The sequence below is a fragment of the Trichosurus vulpecula genome, chromosome 7 (assembly GCF_011100635.1).
Source record: "Trichosurus vulpecula isolate mTriVul1 chromosome 7, mTriVul1.pri, whole genome shotgun sequence".
Taxonomy (NCBI): Eukaryota; Metazoa; Chordata; class Mammalia; order Diprotodontia; family Phalangeridae; genus Trichosurus; species Trichosurus vulpecula.
In genome coordinates this window covers 15,246,796-15,269,818 of record NC_050579.1, presented here as the reverse complement: position 1 = coordinate 15,269,818, position 23,023 = coordinate 15,246,796, and positions in this window count along the sequence as shown.

Here is a 23,023-nt window from a genome sequence, read left to right as displayed (position 1 = left end):
AGTGGAGATGATTAAGAGAGGTTAAGAATCGCACCATATTTCCTTATCTAGAACCCTCTGGTTCCCAGCTTGAAGGCACTGGCCTTTCCACACTTGCACCTTCTTGCAGCAAGAAGCTCCTCAGGGTGTGTCTAGGAGCCCAGGGAACCCGGGAGTTCGGGCACTCATGGCCCTGAGCTCTTATACTCCCAGTAATTGTGTTCCTAGCCTGCCTCTGTGTGGCACTGGGCAAGTCACAGTGAGCTCCCTGCCCTGATGAAATCACTCTTCTGGATCAAAAACCAAAAAAAGAGGAAATGAGATTAGTAGGGAATGAGCTATTCTTGATGGAGCCATGCTGGCTTTTTGCAGTCACTACATCCTTTGCCAGAAGCTCACTAATAACCTCTTTAATAGTCCATTCTAGAAGCCCACCTACCCCTCCCCCAACTCAGCTCCTGGGGTTCATCTTCCCCCCTGGAAATGTAGGCCAGCCTCCTACTGTCAGACTGCACGTGTGGACAAAAAAAGAAAATGACAAATGTTGGCAGGGTTGTGGGAAAGCAGGCATGCTGATGCACTGTTGGTGGAGCTGTGAATCAGTGCAGCCATGCTGCAAAGTAGTTTTAACTATGTCCCAAAGTCACTAAATACTGTGCTTAGCCTTTGAACCAACAATACCACTACAAGTCTCACACCCCAAGGACAGCAAAGAGAGAGGAGAGTGGCCCATATGTGTAATGATATTTAGTGCGGCTCTTATCACGGTAACCCCAACTGGAAATTAAGGGGGTGCTCACCTCTTGGGGAATGGCCAAACAAATCATGGTATGTGAATATAATGAAATGTTATTATGCCACGAGAAATGACAGTTTCAGGGGAGACTGGAAAGGCCTCTGTGAACTGACGTGAAGTTACGTGACCAGTCCTAAGACAACAATTTATAGAATAACATTATAGACAAAAACAAGTTTCAAAAACTTGAAAAGTGATCGATGCAATGATAAAGCTTCGTTCCAGAGGACTGAGGATGAAACGCGCCGCTCACCTTCTGTCAGAGAGGTGACGGACTTAAAATGCAGAAAGAGACGAGCATTTTGGAACATGGCCAAGGTGGGAACTTGTTTTGTTGGATTACGCATGTTTTTGACGCGGGTTTTATTTTGGGGGGTGTTTTCGGTTCAGTTGAGGGGGGCAGTGAGAAGAGCAGATTATAGAATTTGAATAGTCCCCAAATTTCCTAAACGGGGTTTTTCCTTTGACCCAGAGAAACTACTTAGCATACTCGAATAAGATCAAAGAGAAGGAGAAAGGACCTATATGTAAAAAAAAAATGTATTGTATCTCTTTTTGTGATGGCAAAGAACCAAAATCTAGGAGGGTGCCCATCAATTGGGGAAAGGCTGAACAAATGGTGGTATATTCGTGTGATAGAAAACTATATTCTGTAAGAATATGTTGCTATAAGAAAAGATGAAGGGGAAGGTTTCAGAGAACCTGAAAAACTTCTGAACTGATGCAGAGGGTGGAAGACAATTTGTCCAGTAACAACATGTATTGTTAAAATGAACAACTCTAAAAGGTGGAGGAACTCTGAGGGACGCAATGACCAACCACAATTCTGTAGGACTCATGATCAAACGCGCCACCCACCTCTTGAGAGAGGTGATGGGCTCAGGGGCATTCTGAGACAATACGCACTTGGGGGAGTTTTTCAGATGTGGCTAATGAGGAATTTGGTTCTGCTTATTCATGCAGGTATACTTGTTACAAGTTTTTTCAACAGGGAAAGGGAGATGGGAGAGAGAAAAAAAATAGGTTTTTACTAATTAAAAAAAAAAGAAATGTGGACCATATCCTTACTCCTTTGAGTTAGGTGGTATCATAGTTTATAAAGCGCCAGGCCTGGAGTCAGGAAGACTTATCTTCATGAGTTTAAATCCAGCCTTGGACACTTACTAGCTGCGTGACCCTGGGCAAGTCACTTAACCCTGTCGGCCTCAGTTTCCTCATCTGTAAAATGAGCTGGAGAAGTAAATGGCAAAGCACTCCAGTATCTTTGCCAAGAAAACCCCAGATAAGGTCACAAAGAATTGGACGTGACTGAAAAGAACACATGTGTGTGTCTATGTATGTGTATGTGCATATACACTCTCAGGTGTGGGAGCAAACCAAAGACTACCGGGAGGGTCTGGGCTCCCTCCACTCCCTCCCTCCCTCTCAACATGAAGCCATGGGGATACATACACACATACATACATACATGTTACTTTTTCTCCACTTTACTCTTCTACCCCCAAGCCTTCAGCAAACCTCCTTGCCACATTTTCCCTCTAGGCTTCTCTTAACAATACATAGGATGATATCTTGAGAATTCAAAGAGACCTCAGAGACCATCTAGTCCAATTCCTTCATTTTACAGAAGAAGAAATTGAAACAGAGCAAAGCCGAGTGACTTACCCAAGGTAACTTAAGTTATAAGGAGCAGAGCTGGCATTTGAACCCAGATCCTCTGACCAATGCTCCCTCTCGGTAGTGCTCTCTGTCCCAGGCTAGGCTCCTAAGAAAGGAAAGCAAACAAACTCTGAGAACAAGCCCCCTCCACTCAGCTAGCCACCGACTCCCTCACTTTCCCCACCCACAGATAGAGATCTATGACAGACTGGCTCCAAAGGCAGAGAACTAAAACTTGGGCTTGTCTTTGTCTGGAATCCACAGTGGAGCCTGTGGGAGGTTGGAGCAGTCACGCCCTCCCCCCTTCTCCCCTCTTGCCAAGCTGGTCTCAGCTCTCGGGCCCTTGTTCCTTGCCTGTCATAGAAAGAACACTAATTCTGAGGCCAGAGGACCTAGACTCTTACTACCTGTGTGCCCTTGGCCAAGTCACATCACCTCCTTCCCTCATCTGGGAAATGAGGGGATTGGATTACACAGCCACTAAGGCTCCTTCTAACTCTCAGTCCATGATCCTATGAACCTGTAAACTAGGAAAGCTGTCAAAAAGTGTAATGGGCTGGTTGGAAAGGTAGTGAGCTCTCTGTTCATCAAGGTCTTCAAGAAGAAACTACAATCAATTATTGGGGGTTGTAGAGGGCATTCCTGATGAGGTATAACTTGGCTCGGGTGCCCCTTTCGACTCAAGGCAAACACCTCTGATGGCCTTTGTTCAGAATCCCCAGGAGATCTGGGAGAAAACCAGAGACTACCAGGAGGGTTTGGGTTCCCTCCACGGGACTTTCAACATAAAGCCATGGGGATACATACACACAGCATCAAGTAAGAAGAGGCAGAGCCTGGCCCAGACTCGAACAAGAGTATGTGCAGACCAACTCTGGCACCTCCTTCTCCTTTGATGGCTGCTCACCACCTTCCTCTTTCTAAAGACAGAGACAGAACCTAATTCAAACACTCATCCCTGACAGCCCCGAACATGAAGATGAGAAGCCAACGTGAGCAGCAGAGAGTCGTCCCAAGAGAGAGCCCTGAGCTCTGAGGCTTCTTGCCAGGTGTCTTGGGCAAATCACTTCATCTCAGTGCCTCAGTTTCCTCATCTATACAACAACGCTAGACTCCATGGTTTCTGAGGCACCATCCAATTTTTCTTCCATGACCCTCTGAAGGAGCCCTGGCCTGGGAATCTGGAGACCCCATTTTCTATCCAACTCTACTATGAATGTCCCGTGGGATAGTGGGGAGGTCACTTGCTCTTTCTGAGCCTTGGTTTCTTCAGCTGTAAAATGAGAGATCCTGACTAGCTGGGCCCCAAGGTCCAGCTCTCAGACTTCCTAGGAGTCCATCAGAAGCAGGGATGAGAACAGCTTAGAGAGAGGGGGGAAAAGAAAGATGGAGAGGCGGAGGGAAGAAGGGGAGGGGTAGTGGGGGGGGGGGCCGGCAGTGGGTGGGGCGGGGGCTTGAATTTTCTTTTCTCTCTTCTTCCTTGGGGGAGCCGGGAAAAGAAAGGTCAATGGTGGGGGTGGGAGGAGGAGCCTGGGAAGAGACCTGATCTCTTCGGAGATAACCCAGCCCTGCCCCTCTGGCTCCTTGGCCCAGCGGGAGCTCACAGCTGTCTAAATATCGGGCTGGGGGAGCCGAGCTGCTGCAGAGGGGTCAGCGACACTGGAGAAGGCTTGGCTGTCATTAGCTAATTGAGCCCCAGATGTTAAGAAAAGGTTACGTACTCCTCCGGAGAGTTTTTCTTTTTCAGCTCCTTACACGGATCCCTGGTTTGATGGCCAGGAACCCACTGCCTCCCTTGCCCGCCTCCCCCAGGCTCTCCGGGGCCTGCCCTGAGCCCATGGCCCAGACAGAAGTGCCGTCGCTCTCCAGCCCCAGGACCAGGCACCCGCCAGGTCCTCCTGGCTAGCTCCAGGGAGACGGGAGGAGGGGAGGAGGGGGTGCCTAGCAGAGCTGGGACCACCAGCAGTGTGCTCCCAGCCCCAGCCCCCAGCTCAGGCTAGGACAGGGAGGTCAGCTCTGAAGGGGAACCCCAGGGGAGAGGAGCTCAGAGGCTTCTTAATCCCCCTGAAGGTTGCAGATCAAAGCCGGCTCTCCAGGCTGGCTCTGGCCTCGGCTTCCCCTCCCTGGGCAGGGCTCCCAGGCGCCAGGGGAACTTGGACGCCCTCGTAGAGAAGGAGGGGGCCTCCACAGCTGCAGCAAGGGGGTCAGCAGGTCTTTTCAAGCTTTGCTCCCCGCTTATTCCCTTCCTCTTTTCTCCCCCACCCCCAAGTTTGCTCCAACCTCCTCAACTGTCCAGGCAGATGTAGACTGACTGGGAACTGGCCAAATTGACCACCCCCCCCCAAAAAAAGGCTGCCCACTTACAAGAGAGACATAAAAACTGGATTTCAATCCAGCAGATTTCAATTCCCTCTGCCAATTTACTCGCTGGGTGGCCTGGGGAAGTCCCTTAACATCCCTGGGTCTCAGTTTCTACATTTGTAAAATGAGAGGAATCTGACCAGACAAGGCAGCTTCATGCCATGAAAAAAAAACCATAAAACTTTAATATCAAAGGAGAGGGTTCAAATCTAGGCTCTGTCATTCTAGGAATGTAAAACTATTTCTATTTTAGGGGCCTTGGTTTCCTCAACTATAAAATTAGGGAGTGGCGCTAGGTGGCCTCTCTGACCTTCTAGTGCTGGTTCTATGAAGATCCATCACCTCTCGAGGCCTTTATAACAGCGATGGGGTTGAAAAAGAGGCCTCAAAGTACCATCCTGGTCTGACTCTTGTGCTTGGGCTTCACCTCTCTCAATCTCCCGCTTTTAAAGAAGTGAGGAAAGGAAGGTCCAAAGGAGGGAAGGGTCCAAGATCACACAATAAGTAAAGGGGGAATTTGGATTCAAACTCAAGTCCCACTCCAGTATTCTCTCCTAGCTGCTGCTTTTAAGACCCAAGTTCAATAGAGCATCCTGCTCCTGGCCCCACATACCCCACTACACAATGTACACCCATCCTTACATGGTCCACCTCTCCTTTACACAGTCAAGGCCCCCCTCCACTCACAAGGTCCCCCACTCAAAGGCCCCCACTCACATGGTCCCCATTCAATGGCCCCTACTCATATGGCCCCCCACTCAATGGCCTCTACTCATATGGCCCCCCACTCAATGGCCCCTATTCATATGGCCCCCCACTCAATGGCCTCCACTCACAAGGCCCCCCACTCACACAGCAGCCTCCCCACATCCAGCTTCCTCTTCTCACCCAGAGTCAGACTGACAAGTCTAAATGACTCTACCTCTGTCCTCTAGGAGGTTTCAGAAGAGGATGATGCAGAATGCGCAGCTGGGGTGGCCATAGTGAGGACCAGGTGGGAGGGATAAACAGACTCAGACTTACTCTGAGTCCTTGTATGGCCTCAGAGATGGCGCTCAGAGAGAAATCACACTAAAACCCAGAATGAAACATCGATACAGGAGTTCCTGGAACCCTCAGGGAACCAGACCTGGAGCTGGAAGGAGCCTCAGAGGTCTTCTGGGCCAATCCTCCCATTTTATAGATGAAGGAAACTGAACCCCTCCCAGGGGAGTGGCCCAAGAAGATGGAATCCATACTGCCAAGCTGGGGAAGCCTGAGCATCTCCTCGGGCTGATCTGCTCATGCTCCCCAGACAGAACCTAAGGATGTCACCTGTGCATGTTCACATACATAAGATGACTCAGAGGCAGGATTGGAACCCAGAGCCTTTGACTCCCAATCTAGTGTTCCCTATACCACAGCCTTGTCATCCGTCAGCTGAAGACACTAAAACCCAGGGAGCGGGAACTTGGCCAGAGTCACAGCTGGTAAATATTGAGGCAAACATCGAACCCAGGGTTCCTGACTCCTAGACCCCCTTGAGGCTTCCTGGGGTGCCTTGGTGGGGAAAGGGGGTGCAGGGAGGCAATAAGTCAGGAGGCAAGAAAGGAAGGTGAAGGATAATGGAGCGGGAGGTTGTGCTTGGGCCTTAGGAGATGGCCCGTCCTCCTCCCCCCAGGCTCTGGCCCAGCTGGCGTCTGACCTTCCTGGTCACTAGCTGGTCATGGAAGCCTGTTGCTTCTCACTGATGCGGCTTCTTCTTTGGATTTTGGTAACCCTACCCTGCTTCCCCAGCAAACATCTGATCCCCGAGTCAGACACTGAGAGATAAGAGTTGGCTGAGACTCAGCCTCCCGGTGACCTCTCCAGTGGCACAGGAGCCTTTGTCCCCAGAGCCCCCAGGCAGCATCTGATGGGGGGGGTGGGGCACAGAAAGCTCCAAGGGGGCCTAGAGATCCAGCAGGCCTGCCACCCCTGGCTCCCAGCTGCCACAGATATGGGGGCTCCAGACTCACCAGCATTTCCCCTGAAGCCTTGGCTGGAGACAGGGGACCTGAATCAGAATTCTGACTATCTGCTTACAGCCTGGATGAACTTGGGTGCAGCACCATGGTATGGAGGAGAGAGAGCTCTGCCTGAGACCTGGGTTCATATCCTGCCAGTCCCTATGACCTAGGGCAAACCACTTAACCCCTCTGACCTCCAATTTCCTCCTTGGAAAAATGAGGGGGTGGGGCTGGATGACCTCCCTTACTGGTCTCAGTCTTTCTGGCTCCAAATCTCTGATCCTAAGACCTTGGTTGAGATCCCACCTCTGCTCTTGGTTACCTTAGACAATCCCCTTCCTGTTTCCAAGGCATGCCTCAGTTTCTTCTAGAAAACAACAGAGTTGGACTTCATGTCTTTGAAGGATGCTTGTTTCCAGCTCAGAAGCTATGACCTTATCTGCCTGCCCTCAGCAAGCAACCAATATCTATGCAGGATGTTTTGTTCCTCACTTGGCAAACACTGTCTCCTCCCTTCTCTCCCCCCCAATCCCAAGTCCAAACCATTTTGATGGGGAATCCCCATCCTCCATCTCCACTCTTCCCTGCTTCTTTTTCTTTTCTTAAATAGAGCTGGGAGGGACCATAGAGGTTATCCAGTACAGTACAGTACTCCCATTTTAAGGATGGACTAGCTGAGGCCCATGGAGATGAAGAGACTTCACCAAAGTCAGACGGCTCCTACCAGAGACAGAATTTCAGTTAACCATCAACAAACACCGAGGCTAAGAGAAACGGGTGCCTTGCCCAGGGTTCATAGGTAGTCTGTGTCTCAGTCAGATTCTAAACTCAGGGCTCTTGACTCCAGCCTGATCTAGGGTTTGGGTCATTAGATCTCACTGCTCCAAGTCAATCCGAATCACAAGAGAGACACAGACACACAGACACACACACAATCACGTACCCCTTACTCCCAAAGCAAAGGGGAGGCTCAAAGGAGTGTTTTGCTTTGACAGGACCTAATTAGGTGTTGTGCGATGATGATGAAGAGGAAGATGAGTTAGCCAGTCCCTCCACCCACACAGCCCAGGGCTGGGTCCAGGCCCAGAGCCAGATGTGGTGGGGGAGGAGGAAAGGAGGGTTGGCTCGGGCTGATAGATAGCTAACAGAGGTCAGGTCTGCTCCTTGAGAAACATGATTTGGTGGGGTGAGGTAGGGTTAGGAGGGTTGGGTGGCTGGAGCAGGGATTGGAGAGGGAGGCAAGGAAGCCTCCTGGCAGTAGGGTTGAACTCCTGGCCTCACTCCCAGGCAGCTGCCTCTAACCTCTTCCACCCAGTCTCCCCAAACCCCTACTGCAGACCTCTCATGAGCCTAGATCTGCTTGGAAAGGGTTTGGTCCCAAATGGATTGAGCAAAATTTATTAAGGGCCTGCGAATCAGTAAGTGTTTATCAGGCACCTACTCTGTACCAAGGGCCAGCCAGGTGGCAGAGGCAGCTAGGTGGCACGGTGGATAAAGCGTCAGGCCTGAGTCAGGAAGACTCATCTTTGTGAGTTCAAATCTGGCCTCAGACACTTCCTAGCTGTATGACCCTGGGCAAGTCGCTTAACCCTGTTTTCCTCGGTTTCCTTATCTGTAATATGAACTGGAGAAGGAAATGGCAGACCCCTCCAGTATCTCTGCCAAGGAAACCCCAAATTGGGTCACGCAGAGAGTCAGACAACTGAAAATGACTGAACAAAAACAACTCTGTACCAGGTGCCAAGAATACAAAGATGAAACAGTCCCTGCTGTCAGTGTAGTTACAGTCTTTAGAGGGAGTTGTGTACAAGTATACCCTTCCATTTCAGTGTCTGGGGCATCAGGAAGGGCCTCGTGGAGGAGGTGACCTTTGAGATGGGCTTTGAAGGCCCAAGGGAGTCTGAGAGCTACATTCCAGGCATGGGGTGGGGGGCAGAGCTGGCATAAAAACATGAAGACAAGAGATGGAGGGTCTTGAGTGAGTTACCCACAAGGTCAGTTTGACTGGAATACTCAGGGCTGGTGCTAGATGCCAAGGGAGGAAACTCCATTTTCTGTCCTCAGAGAGCTGACAGTCTATGGACTGGGGGAGACACAGACGGGCAGAAGGAGAAATGCTCCCCAGTAAGAAAGCACTTTACAGATGTACCCCCGGATTCTCCCACCAGCCCAGGAGAGGGGATCCAACAATGATCAGTAGACGCTTATGAGTAAAGTGCGACTTAGGTGACTGTGTCACCTGGTCACCTGGTCAGTAAGCAGCAGAAGCGGGGTTCAAATGCAGGTCTCCCCAGACCCCAGCCCAGTTTTCATTCCTCTTCTCCTCCCTTCCTCAAGCTGCCCAAGCTCACACTCCTTCCTGTGTTGGAGGAGCGGGAAGGGTCTTGGCAAGGCGCCAGGGAGCCCCCCATCCAACCCAACCCTGCCGAAAGGGAAGTTCTCAGCCGACAGCCCCTCCCAGGACTCCCTGGGGATCCCCTCCCTGAGCCGGGGTGGGACCTGGCTCCAGAGCCGAGCTGGGGCTGGGAGCGGGAGCCAGCCCAGAGGTGCCCTGTGTTGGCTCAGCCTCCCATTCTGGTCTGGCTGGCCTGCACACCTGGAATGCATTAGGCCCCAGTAAAGGAGCCCCCCCTTCCTCCCCTTGCTGCCTCCAGGCAGCCCGAGTATAAATAGAGGTTGAGGGTTTGTTTTGACTACTTAAAATTGTGCAGGTTTTGTGCCCTGAGAATTGGGAGCTCTGGAGGCCCAGTGGGTGTGCTGGCCCAGGCAGCAGGAGGGCCAGGCACACAGGCAGGCCCGAGCCTCTGCTGGCCATGGGTCTACGGGGGAAGAGCAGAAACAGAGCTGGGGAGGGCAGAGATGGGGGTGGGGGCAGACTTCCTAGCCAGGGCCTGGAAAGGACAGGGAGGTGCCTCCTCCAGGCCGAGCTCCAGCCCTGTAAACTCAGGCCAATGGAGTGAGGGGAGGGGGCACGGCATCTTCCTCCACCCAGCCCTGGGCCAGAGCCTCCAAAGATGTGACCCCACAGGCTGAGCAGACTGCAGCCAGGCCACTGACCTCAGCCCCAGGGGCTGCTGCCCAGGCACCTGAGGGCCGGAAGAGAGGCAGGGATGGCAGGCCCAGGGGGTGGTGTAGAGACAGGGAGACCGGCTCATAGCCAGTTGGTCCAACCCTCTCAATTTACAGAAGGGGAAAATGAATCCCAAAGGGAAAGTAACTTATCCAGGGTCACATAGGCAGAGAGAGACAAATTTGAGATTCAAACCCAGGTCCTCTTCCAGGTCCCCTACACACATACATGCACACACATGTACATGTACACACACATGTACATGCACACACTCATAATTAGAGCATCTTGGAGCTGCACAGACATCAGGAAGCTTCTCAGACACCCTCTGGGAGCCACACCGTCCCCAGCAAGTGACCACTCGATGTCCACAGGAGGAGGGTGGAAAGCGCTGGTTTTGCAGTGAGAGAATCCAGTCTCAGATCCCAACTCCACCACTTGCCTTGTCACTGCGGGCCTTTGAACAAGTCATCTAACCATCCAAGGCATTTGTTTCCTCATCAGAAAAACCAGGGGGTCTAACTAGATGGCCTTGAAAGCCCCTTCCAGCTCTAAATGAGTGATCCTCTGACCTCTGGTGTCGGGGAATTCACTACCGTTCAAAGTACTTTTGGACAGCTGTCACGGTTACAAGGTTTTTTCTAAGATGAAGCAGGAATCTGCCCACCTGTAACAACCATCCATTGGTACCGGTTCTGCCCTCTGGGGCTAAACAGAGCAAGCCCAATCCCTAGCCCACAAGTCAGCCCTTCGAATGCCCAAAGGTAGCCATGATATCTCCCATTCAAGTCCAGTGCTTTCAGCTGACCCTCCCACAGCCTGATCTCCAGAGCCCTTCAGAGAGAAGCATCGCAGCCCAGTCAGAGGCTGCTCTGTTCAGACCTGGGCTCCTTCCTTGCTGTGTGGGCTGTGGGCAAGGCCTTTCCATTCTCTGGGGCACAGTTTTCTTATCTGGAGGATGTGTGGTTTGCCTCAAAGGTACCATCCAGCTCTACAGCTATGCCCCTGGATCAATTCAGGGCTGTCTTCTCCTGGAAGCCACCCAGTTTAGCTCTGTCCTTCTAAAATGTGGCTGAGACCCAAGACTGAGCACAGGGTGATCCAGCTGAGACACAGCACAACAGGATCCTCAGCTCTCTAATCCCCAGTTTCTCTTATTGCCCAGCTGAAGATGGCCTCTGCCTGGCACAGTGCCGGGCACACAGTGGCTTACCAGGGGCTTGATCCATCAACCTGCTTCAGGGCCATGTTACACTATTGAATCAGTTAGCAGCCTGGCAGCCAGCTGGTGCAGTGAATAGAGCACTGGGACTGGAGTCAGGAAGACTCAGATTCATGAGTTCAATTCCAGCCTCAGACACTTGCTAGCTGAGTGACCCTGGGCAAGTCACTTAACCCTGTATACCTCAGTTCCTCATCTGTAAAATGAGGTAGAGAAGGAAATGGCAAACCTCTCTAATATCTTTGCCAAATGGTCATGAAGAAACAGACATGACTGAAATGGCTCAACCACTAACTACCCTCACTACTCCAGCCCAGCGCCTTTTCATTCAAACTGTTGTCTTCTCCCTCCTTTACTTGGGAAATTGATTGTTTGAACCCAAAGCAGAAGTTTACATTTATTCCCATTATATTCCAGCTTCTTAGAATCCAATCTATCAAGATTCCCTAGTCCCCATACAGAGACATATAGACTCACCAATAGACTCACACACCAACTCTCAGAGACATGTGCATCAACATACATTTGGAGAAGTGCCTTTCCTGGTCCCTTGGGTGGTTAGTGCCTCCCCTTTCAGATGACCTTCCATCAAGTATCTCTTCTGCCTCTCTCCCTCTCCCACTGTCTCTCTCTCTTCCTTTCTTTGTCTTTGTCTCTGCCTTTGTCTTTCTGTGTCTCTGTCTCTCTCTGTCTCTTCTCTTTCTCTGCCTTTGTCTCTGTCTCTGTTTCTCTCTCTTGTCTTTTCTCTCTTTTCTCTCAGTCTCTGTCTCTCTTCATCTCTTTGTATATGTCTCTCTGTCTCTCATTTTCACTCAATCCATATGTCCGTGTGTATTACATCTACCTAATTATTCACGCCTTGTCTCTCCCGTTAAAACGTGAACTCCTCGAGCATGAAGGACCGTTTTTTGGCCTTTCTCTGGATCCCATGACACTTAGTACAGCACAAAATAAGTGCCTAGTGACAACTTGTTGACCAACTGATCAAACATGGCCTGAGACCCCTGGGTTTTCATGACTTGGTTAGCAGCCTGACACCTCTCTCCTGTCTCCTTCCATCCCCCCCAAACACACACACACACACACACACACATATACACATCAGTCCATTACCAGCAGGTCTTGTGTCCAAGAGCTGACATTGGTGGGCCTGGAAATGAGGGGCCACTGTCCCTATCTCAGGTGCCCCTAGGGCAGTCAAGGGGGCCAGGGATGATTGAGCAAATACAGTGGTGGAAGATCTCCAGAAGATCTTCAGATCTCTGGCCAATGAGAAATCAGAGCAGATTTCTTCGAAATCAAACTGTAGACTAAGCATTCTAATAACACCTTACATTTTTATAGAGCTGAACAAATCACAAATCATTTACAGACATTAATAGCTCCCATTTATGCAAGGCTTTAAGGCACTTTCTGCCCCCACAGGCCTGGGAGGATGTCAGGGCAAGTATTAATCCCATTTTATGGAGGACAAAACTGAGTCTTGAGGAACTTAAACACCTTAGCCGAGTCCTCCAGCTATAAGTGTCTGAATCAAACTCGATTTTCCTGATTCTGTTGGAAAGAGAAGGCTGGCTTTGGAGAAGGGGATCTGAGGTGAAATTCGATTCTCTGTGTGGCCTTGGTCCAGTCACTTAATCTGGGCCTCCTCAGTTAGACTGGGAGGCAGGAGACCCAGATTCGAGGCCGGGCTCAGTCAACCAGCTCTATGACCCTGGAGGTATTCATTTAACCTTTGTGGGCCTCAGAAGCTTCATCTGTAAATGGGATCATAATCCCTGCCCTGTCCCCTTTTCAGAAGGGGCAGATGAACGGTAGAATCAGAAATGTCCAGCTGGAATAGACCTCAGAGACCACTAATCCAATCCCCTCATTTTACAGGAGGGGAAGCTGAGGCCCAGAGGGGACTTGACCAAGGTCTTGAAGACAGGATAGAGCAGAGTTGAGATTTGAATCCAAAGTGATTCCAAAATCAGTCCCTGGCAAGATCTGAGGCTTCTTTTGAGAGATCACTGGCTCCACTCTAGGAGGCATCTGCTAAGAAAGGAACCTCTTTCCTTCCCATTTCCAAAATGTTCCTACTGCCTGAAACGATCCCATCAATGAGAGGGGTGGAGGGAAGAAGTTTGGCAGATTGGGTTTCCTGAATTTTCAGCCCAAAGACCCAGGTTCAAATCTCAGCTTTGCTACTTGGAGCCATGTGACTATGGACAAGTCATTCAATCTCTCTGGGCCTCAGTTTATCCATTTATAAACCAAGGGGGTTGGACTGGAAGACCTCCAAAATCTCTTCCTTCTCTGGATCCTTTGATCCTATGGAAAGGGACAGACATGTAAAGACTCAGCAAAGGTGTTATCGGGATACAGTTGGAAGAGGTACAAGGGGAAGAGAGACCTCCCCAGCTATATACCCCAGCTCTGCCATTTACTGGCCGCATGACCCTGGGTAAGCCACTTCACCTCCAGGCCTCAGCTTCTCCATTTGTAAAATGAAAGTTGGACTAGTTGGCTTTGAAGGTCCTGTCTGGCCTTATAACCATCAGCCTTGTCTATTTCTAGTAGCAGAGGGTCTAGAAGAAACCTGGGGAGAGGAGAAAGAGGGAAGTAGAGGCTGGCCACCCTCAGTCCAGTGGTCTTTCTGATCCCTCTCCCATTCCCTGTCCTCCAGGGAAATTAGGGCATCTGTTTTATCCCATTGGGGCCAGAACTCACCCCTGCTCCAGAGGTCTGTGCTCTGTCCAGCCAATGTTGGTGACCTAGCCCTGGCCACCTGGAGAGGAGGAATACCTGGGAAAGGTGGAGCCTTAAACCTGAGCAAGCCTCCCAAGGTTCCAGGTGTGGAGACGGGACTGCCCTTCCCCCCACTCCTGGACCGTTGCAGAATTTGGACCAGCCTGAGCTTCTCCCTGTGCCCAACATGATCACGCCCTAGTGTGGGACTGGAACACTTGGTCCTCTCACCTGTCTCAGGGCTGATCCTGCCTCCGGACCCTTCCTCCCAGCCCCTAGGAAAATGAGGGGGGTCCTGAAACCTGCAGAGGATGAAGTGTCATTGTATATCTGTGCCCTGAGGTATAACTGTTCACGCAGAGGTCAGGATACAGAGGGGAAAGCAGAGGATTTGGGGTCAGAGGAACAGGGCTACATCTCAGCCATTCACTCTCTATGTGACCTTGGGGAAACCATTCAAGTTTTCTGGGCCTTGAAGGAAACTAGATCCATACTCCTCTGGGCAACCTGCACCACCATCTTGCCCATCCCCTCATCTTCCTGATGACAGAGGAAATGAGCTACTCAAGGTCACACAGGCAGTTAGGAGTCCTGTAAATGTGAGTCAGAGTGTCCAGGCACTGTGATTTCATTGAGATAGGGAACACCCAGGGAGAAAATTCCCTCTACCAATGTCAGTCAGCCCCCACTCAGTAACTACTGGCCTTCTAGAGTGGGCTCAGGCCCTGAGAGTCACTTGTCCAGGTTCACCCCTCCAGGATGTGTCAAAAGCAGGACTGAGGCCAGATCTCATTGGTTCTGAGGTCAGCTATCCATCCAGCGCACTGGGCAGGGCCTAGTGGGGTTATGGATTATTATTGTATATAATATCATAACAGTACTAGTGGTGGTGGTAGCTGCAAAGATGGTACTTAGAGCTAGCTCCTCAGACCCCAGACCCAGACTCTGGCTGTTGTATCCCCCTGCCTCACTTTAATAACTTCAAGACTACAGCTTTGAAGAGACTTATCCAAGGTCATACAATATATGACAGTGCCAGGACTGGGACCCCAGGCCCATACTCTTCTCCCCCCTCCCCCACTCTCTGAGGTGTCCCTGGGTCCCCCTGTCCCCAGTCAAGCTTAGTCACAGACCTCTGGAGTTCCCTCAGAGAAGGCATCCCCTCCCCATACCTGATATGTTGAAGTAGATGGGGGAGCAGGGGATCAATGGAGAGCCAGAGGGAGCAGAGCAGAACCTGACTCCCTGCTCCTTCCCCTCTGTCACGGTCCTTCCTCCCACCCTCTTTCTCTACAGAGGGGTGGAACCGGATGGCAAGGCCCCCTCCCCCACAACCCAGCAGATGGCGCCCCCCTCCCCCAGGGACCCAGGGGCTCTGGCTTTTGTCACACCTGAGCTGCTGGTGGGGGTTGATTTATGGGCGGGGCCTCGGCCCCCTCTTTCTCCTCCCCTCCTCCTCCCCTTTCTCCTCTTCTCCCCTCCTCCCTCTCCCTCCCCTCCTTCTCCTTTGCCGGCCGGCCGGCTCGGGTTTTCCACGGAGTCAGGATTTCCCTGGGGCCAGGGGCTGTGGGCCAAAAACAACACCGGACTGGTTCCCCCACCTCTGCCTCTCCCGCCCCTTCCCCCTCCTCTTGGCTCACACGCCCTGGCTGCTGCGCCCCCCCCCCCACCCCGCCCCATCTCTCATGCGGAGGGGGAGGGGTGGGAGCTACGTTACCTCGCTGGTTCGGCCTCTTGGGGAAGGGGGTGGGGAGTCACAGGAGCCAGCTTCAGAGCAGGCAGGTCCCGTCTACCCAGGGTCCTGGGGTCCCCCCTTTCCTGTAGGTCCCCCTTCAACTGTGCAGTGCTGTAAGTAGGTGGGGGAGCCCACCAAGGAGCCGCGCGCCGGAAAGGCAGAGAACCAGAGGCTCTCTCCAGGGTGGCCTGGGGGGCAGGACCAAGGACAGAGGAGAGCTCTGGGGCTCGGCATTCAAGGTTAAACTGGGGGATGGGGAAATTCCAATCAGGTTCCCCTCTTCCCCCCCCCCATAAAAAACTGGGTTCGAGATCTCCAAGGGAGAAAAAGGAGGTGGGAGAGGACTGAAAGACCGTCGGGTACAGAACTCCAGGATCCAGGAGTCCGAAGGCCCGCGGGGTTCTAGGGCCGCCCCTGCAGCGGACACCCGGCAGCTAGAAGGCCTTGACCAATATACTAGAGCCAGTTACAAGTCCTCCCAACAGCCCTTCGAGAGGGAAGATGTTTATCATTCCCATCTAGAGAGGGGAAAACTGAGACCCAGGAAGGTTAGAGACTTGTCCAAGTCACACAAGTGATAAACTAGTCACAATTGGAACCCAGATCCCATCCTTCGGCATCGTCTCAGGGGGAGCTGGAGACAAGAGGCCAGTGCCTGGCCCAGCGCAGGGCCTCGGGAAATACTTCAAACCCAGGGTTCTCTTTCCACAAGCTCCCTCCGGTCTTTTTTGGTAGAGTGGGGCTGATGTCAACAAGCATCTATTATGTGTCTACTGTGTGCCAGACCCTATGCTAAGAGAAAATAGTACTGGCTCCATGTTGTGAGGGTCACAATGAGGTGTCCCATTTAGCATGCTATCTCGAAGTGCTTAGAGGCAGTGTGGACCGATGGAAGGCACACTGGGGCTAGGGTCCGAGGATGGGGCTTCAAATCCTAGTCCTACAACGTGTAAGTCACGCGGCTGTCCATAAGGCCTTCTCTTCCCTGGGCCTCAGCTTTCTCATCTGTAAGATTCCTTTGAGAAATGGTAGCATCCATGGCACACTTGCAGAGGGTCCACTGTGACCCCAAGATCCCCTTCAAATAAAAAAGAGAAGGCACCCCATCTTCCAAGAGAAACTAGTCCTGACGTACAGAGAGTCTTTACAGGATGGACTCTCCATCAATCGCAATCACCCTCTGGCCAGCGGGACAGGAAGGCCCCACGTTCAGGGAGAGGAGCTGACTGCCTACCTGTCTAGACAGCTTTCCTCACATGCAGCCATCTCGTGCCCCCGGCTGCCACCCCACCCCACCCCCACCCCCGTGCCACTCACGTTTCCCCACCAAGGTGGATGGACCCAGCTGCAACGAGCCAAGCAGTTCCTGACTTTCTGACACCCATCGCCTTAGTCCCCTCCATCCCCACGGCGTTCCTCCTCTCCTCTCCTCCCTCCCCATGCTGGAGTACCCTGAATTTCCCAGAGGCCTATGTCTCAGGGGAAAGGAAGGCCTCTGAAGGCTAAGACCGACACTGGGGACCAGCGGGGATAAAGCCAGGGGGCTGGTAGAGTTCACTCTCCCACTGAAGGTAAGGAAGCCCTGAGAAGGACCTGTCAGAGAGCAGACACCTCCCCCACGGGGATGGGGAGAGTTTAACCCGGATTTCCCTGGTGGGTCTTTGCCCCCTGGCTCCCTCACCTCCCAGCAAGATCTTGGCCCTGTCCCAAGGACCCAGGGCAGGAACAGCTGTTTGGGGGTGGGGGTGGGGGTGAGGGAGGGTGGAGCCAAGGGCAAAGATAATCTCTCTCTCTGCCTCTCTCTCTCTCTCTCTCTCTCTCTCTCTCTCTCTCTCTCTCCCTCCCTCCCTCCTCCCTTTCTCCCTCTCTCCCTCCCTTCCTCCCTTCTTCTCTCCCCGCCTTCTCTCTCTAGCCCATGCGGAGGTGTCCTGGCCAGACTCCCCCACCAAAGTGGATGGGACCCAGTTTCCTGCTTCCCCTCCCCTCCCTAAGAGAGGGGGCTGACGCTGGCCAATTTGTTCAGAGAAGGGGCTCTGGTTTCACAGGCTCATTTGAATGATTTCCAACACGAATTCCTGCCTCCTCCCTATCAAAGGAGCCCCCAGTCTGGGCCTCCCCCTCCCCCAGCCTCCCAGCCTGGCCCTGGACAGCACAGGCCCCACTCAAGGGGACTCTGATGGCCCTGGTGGTGGCTGGAGGGGGGTGCAGTGGTGATGACTCAGGACTCAGCTGGAGCCTGGGGCCCTGGACAGGTGACCTGACCTCCAGGAAATGTGCCCAGACTACAATTTGGGGCCTCCAAATGCTGGGAAGCGGTGGAAAGAATGCTGGTCTGGGGATCAGAGGCCCCAGGCTCAAATCTCAGCTCTGCTAACTCACTACCTGGGTGACCTTGGGCAAGTCACTTAATCTCTCTGAGACTCACTTTCCTTATCGGCAGATATTCAGAGGAAACTGGAAAAGGCCTTAATGGATTGCTACAAAGTGAATTGAGACAAACAAGGACAAGAATTTCTACAATGATAACAGCATTACGGAGAAAAAACAACTTTGAGAGACTTTAGAATTCTGTGCAATGAAGTGATGAAGCATTAATCCACGGGAATGAAGATGGAACTCTCCAGTCACCTTCTGAGAGAGAGGTGACGAACTTCAAATGCAAATTTGGGGATCTGGCTAACGCAGGAATTCGCTTTGCTGGGCTATGCAGTTTTGAACTGAGGGCTTCATTTTTTCAAGTTTTTTTTTTTTAATTTGATCAATAAGGGAAGGGTTAGTGGGAAGGACAGATTAATTTAAAAAGCACTTGTTACTTGAAAAATAAAAATAATAAAAGAAAAAGGCCAAACCAAACATTTTTATTAATTTTTTTTAATGAGAAGTTTCAGCTATATGGCCTCTAAGGTCTCTTCCAGGTCTCAAAGGGTTCTCTAATGAGCCTCGGGCACTTTTTCTTCTCTGGGCCTCAGTTTCCCCATCTGTAAATTGAGGAAACTGGCCTCACTGGTCTTTAAAATCCCTTTCAGCTTCAGATACAGGAGGCAGTGATCTATGAAAGGACTGTTCCCAAAGACAAACTCACTCAATCTTTTTTTTTTAAGCATTTGCTCAGCCCAGCCCAGAGCCCGTTCCCTGGTGCCTAGTCACCTTCCCCTTCCCTTGCCCAAACTCCTCCCGGAGCCTGGGAAAAGCTTTCAGTATAGGGGACATCTGAAGGGAGATACATCAGAGCTTCAAAAGAAACCAGGCAGTGCAAGTGCAGAGAGGATGGGGGTTTGGGGAAGGGGAAGATGGGGGAGGGAACCAAGCTCTGCTACGAAGTTAGCCCTGTTTTGGGGAGGGGCACCTTCCTAAGAGAGAGGGCGCAGCTGAGCTCTCCCCCTGGGAGCTAGGACCCTCAGACCCAAAGGCAGAATCTCCCTGGGCTCTTGTCCCCCTGTCCCCCTCCCACTCCCCCAGATTGGCCCCAATCTCTCCAGAGCCAGTGTGACCCCAGCGCCTCCCCCTGAAGCTTCCCCGGGGGTCAGCATTGGGGGTGACTCATCTCTCCCAGAGATGAGACTCAAGAGGCCCTTTGTTCTGAGCTGGGGTGGGGGAGGTGGCTGGGCTGCTGAGGAGAATGCCAGAATCTGCGGGCAGAACCTGGAGCCCAAGCCTAGAACCTGCCCATGACCAGCTGAGTGACCCTGAGCAGGCGACGCTCCCTCTCTGGGCCTGTTAGCTTAGCTGTAAAATGAAGATGCATCCCTCATGTTGGATAATCTCGGACCTTCGCCTCGCCATTACTGTGTAGCCATGACCTGGCCCCTCTCTAGGCCTCTCCGTATGAATCCATCTATCTCTCAACACCCTCTACTTCTCCAGGTCCTCCCTGCCCAGAGTGAGATGGAAGTGGGGGCAGGAGGGGGGGTCAGGGAGGAGCCCAAGGGCAGGGGGAGAAGAGGAGGTGTCTGCCCTTCTCCGCTAAGGCATCCAGGAAGCCAGCCGGGTCGACACCCCTCCCCCACTAGTTCAGCATGCTACATCCCCCCAGGGCAGCCTCGTCTGGTCCCTCTCTAACTGCTGGTGTCTGGAGTCCTCCCAGCTGCCCCCTCCACCAGGCTTCCTTTGCTAAAGGACTGTGTGGCCTGTGCTAGAATTCTGGGCTGTCCTTCAGGGATGTCACGATTCCTGAGCCTTGGGCCAGCAGACCAAGTGGCCCTAATTCTGTCACTGCTCTACTAAGTTCTAAAAAAACAGGGGCTCGATGATCCTGAACAAAACACAGCTGCCTCTTTCCTTCATCATCAGGGGACTGGACTAAATGGGCACTAAGCTTCCACTCACCTCTGGATCTAGAATGGCTGTCTGTTGTTAGCTCACTTTAGAAAGGGAGGTAAACCTTCCCTGGACTCCTGTAGCTAGCTAGTAAATCTCAGAGGCAGGATTTGAACTCAGCTCTTCATGAGTCCCAGTCTGGGGCTCTAATCACTACTCCAGACAGCCCCTCCTGGTAGGCCACTTTGAGGCTCTCCCCAGGGTAGAGAAAGATGACGTTAGTCTTGGCTTCCCCTGTCCCAACCAAAGATGCATATTCCACTTCCTCAGTCTCCCTTCCCCATACCCACTCTGGGGTCCCCATGAGTCTGACAACAAATGACTAATTCTTATTCCACCATGGTGGCCCTGTTGGCACTGAGCCCAGAGGGGTTGGGGCATGAGAGGCCCTGGACTGGGGAGGGGGCCACAGCCCACCCCCAATCTGGAATAGCTCCAGCCAGCTCAAGGAGGCAGCCCAGAGGCTCCTGGTACTAGACTTCGGATATCCTCAGGAGTATCCAGACAGGGACCTCCTGAGCTGGGAAGGCCAAGAAAGCAGCTGGAGCCCTGGGTAAAGGCAGGAGGTAAGCCAGACCTCAGGATCTCCCATGAAATGGAGGCACGGGCCTGGTGACTGACTCCTTGGTTCTGCCCCTGAGGTTTCCTGGATGGTGTACCTCAAGTTGCTTCATTTCCTGGGCCTTGGTTTTCTGTAAAATGGGGAGGGGGGTGGACCAGATAACATCTACATTTTCCTCCAGTTCTAGATCTCTGATTCTATGATTTGCCCCCAACACCAAGCAGCAAATCTTTGCTCCTCTTTCCCCTGCCTAATTGGCTCAGAAATCATACTATGGGCTCATTTGACCAGGAAACCTTCTTTGGGTAGCAGAGAGTTGTCCCTCCCCATTTCTGATCTCAAAATGTATACCAAGGGAAACCAGGGCCCTAAGGGTTAACTGGAAGAAGGTGACCTAGGTGAGTGGGAGGGTGGAATGTCTGAGCCAGACCTTAGTCAGTGGGCACAAAGGGGTACCCAAAGGGCATTCTGTATGGCATTCTACAGGTGGCCTTGAGATCATCCTGAACCCAAGGCTAGCTTTGCTGTCTTATCTCTGGGTGAATTTGGTCCTACTTCTCCAGCTCCCTATCCCCAGCCTGCCCCCAGGAACAGGGTCATCCAGACCCAGCCTGAAGTAGGGGGTGTGACTGGCCCTGAAGACCATTATATAGGATTCACAGGTGCCAAAGGAAACCTATGACAAAGGGCAGAGGAGTGGCCCAAGTGACCCTAATATGTGCTTTCTGCCCCAATTATGGCTCTAAAACATGATGGAGAGCCTGTCAAGACTTATCAAGCACACTCCTGACCCTCAGCTACTTCTGGGGATTCATATGGAAAGAGGACAGGGTTGGGTTTTCTTTGGTTTTGGTTTTTCAAATAGAATCTTCCTGGGTATCAGGGATGACAACATTTCAGAGACACATTCTAGCGTATATGGGGGCCAGCTTTCATGAGCAGTCACTTCCCTCAAAACCTGAGAAGCTCAACTCAGTTCTTTGTTCCTTCTCACCAACCTTAGATAGAAACTGACTATTGAGAGACAGGGAGAACACAGTGCTAGGATTCGTCTCCCTTGTATCGTCCCAGAGGGTTTGACCCTAAGGGAGACACCACCACAAACACAAAAGGTCAGTTGAGGAAGGGATCCCAGACTCTGTAGGAAGGGAATCCCTCACGGTTCAAGGCAATTCAAAAGCAACTCATCTATGAATTACAGAGTTCTTTCTTGGCAATAAATGACCTCCAAAAGTGGTTAGACAATCAGATCACCAGCATAAGAGGAGTCCTGGATGCTAATAGACATAGCGATGGGTTAACTCCCTCCAGCCGGAAAGCACCTCCTGAGAACACGGGTTATGCCTGTTCTCTCCCTCCCTCTTGACCTCTTGCTGTGATGGCTGGCTCCATTAACCATCATTTGTATGGGGCATGGCTTTAGCTGACAGAGTCTGAGTTTGTTTACTTCCTGCAGGGTGTCTGCCCTCTGGAGCACCAGAATATTTCCCTATTGTCAGGTGCAAAGAATTCCACCTGCTCCTACTTATGGGAACAAATTATATCACCAGAAGAAACACGCAAAATATTTCTAGTGACTCTAAAGATTGCTATGGTAGTCCCCCACCCCTATTCCCACAAAGGACTACTTGAGAGCAGGGATTGTTTCATTTTTTTGTATTTGTATTCCCGTCGCATAACACATAGTACGTACCTAATAAAAGCTTTTTGATTAATTAATTTTTCCAACTAAAGATCAGGACTTTGGAAGAAAAGGGAAGATATGGAAATTAAAGATAGGGCTTTATGGATGAGGTTATTGAGTAGTATTTAGTCTTCTTGACTATGACTTAAGATACCAGGATAATGGGCTTCTGGCAAGGTACAGCATGAATCTCTAGAGAACTGGGAAGGAAGTATTTGGGAGGAAATACTGACCAAGGAGACTTTAGGCTGAAATTTGAGAGAGAAGGAGAAATGCCCAGTTATCCTTGTAAAACCAGATACAATGGAGGATAGCGGATATGACCTAGAAATAAGAAGAGTAAAGGTGGTTCCCAGTAATTTGCACGAGGAAATGACCAGGAAGAGGGTTGGCAATAGCACTTAGGGCTTCAGATATTCATACAACAATGCAAAGATGGTAAACAAAATGAACTTGGATTTATTCCATCCAGAAGCAAATAGGATCTCTTAGTCATTACTGAGACTTGATGGGGTAGGAGTCATGGCTATTCTTCAAAAGAAACATGTCTGAAATAAGATGCATGTCTATATAAAAACTCATGAATCTGAGGGCAGAAGCACAGCAGAGAGAAGTTGGATTAGAATTAGGAAAGAACAAGAAAGAGAGATTAACAAGAATGTAGTATAAGCCAGCCAGTCAGATGGGGGATACGGATGATGTTTTCCTACTACAGGTCACAAAATTGACACAGGGACAAAACATGGCAGAATCTATTTCGACTGTCAGTTTACTAGAAAGATTAGATCATAGCTAAGACAGAAGGGTTAATCATTAAAGGTAAGAAGACAGTAAGAGAACCCTGAGCTGCTACAAATGATGTCAAGTCTCTAGCCACTGAAAGAAGTCATAGATGTCAGTGATTGATTGGCCCTATAGTG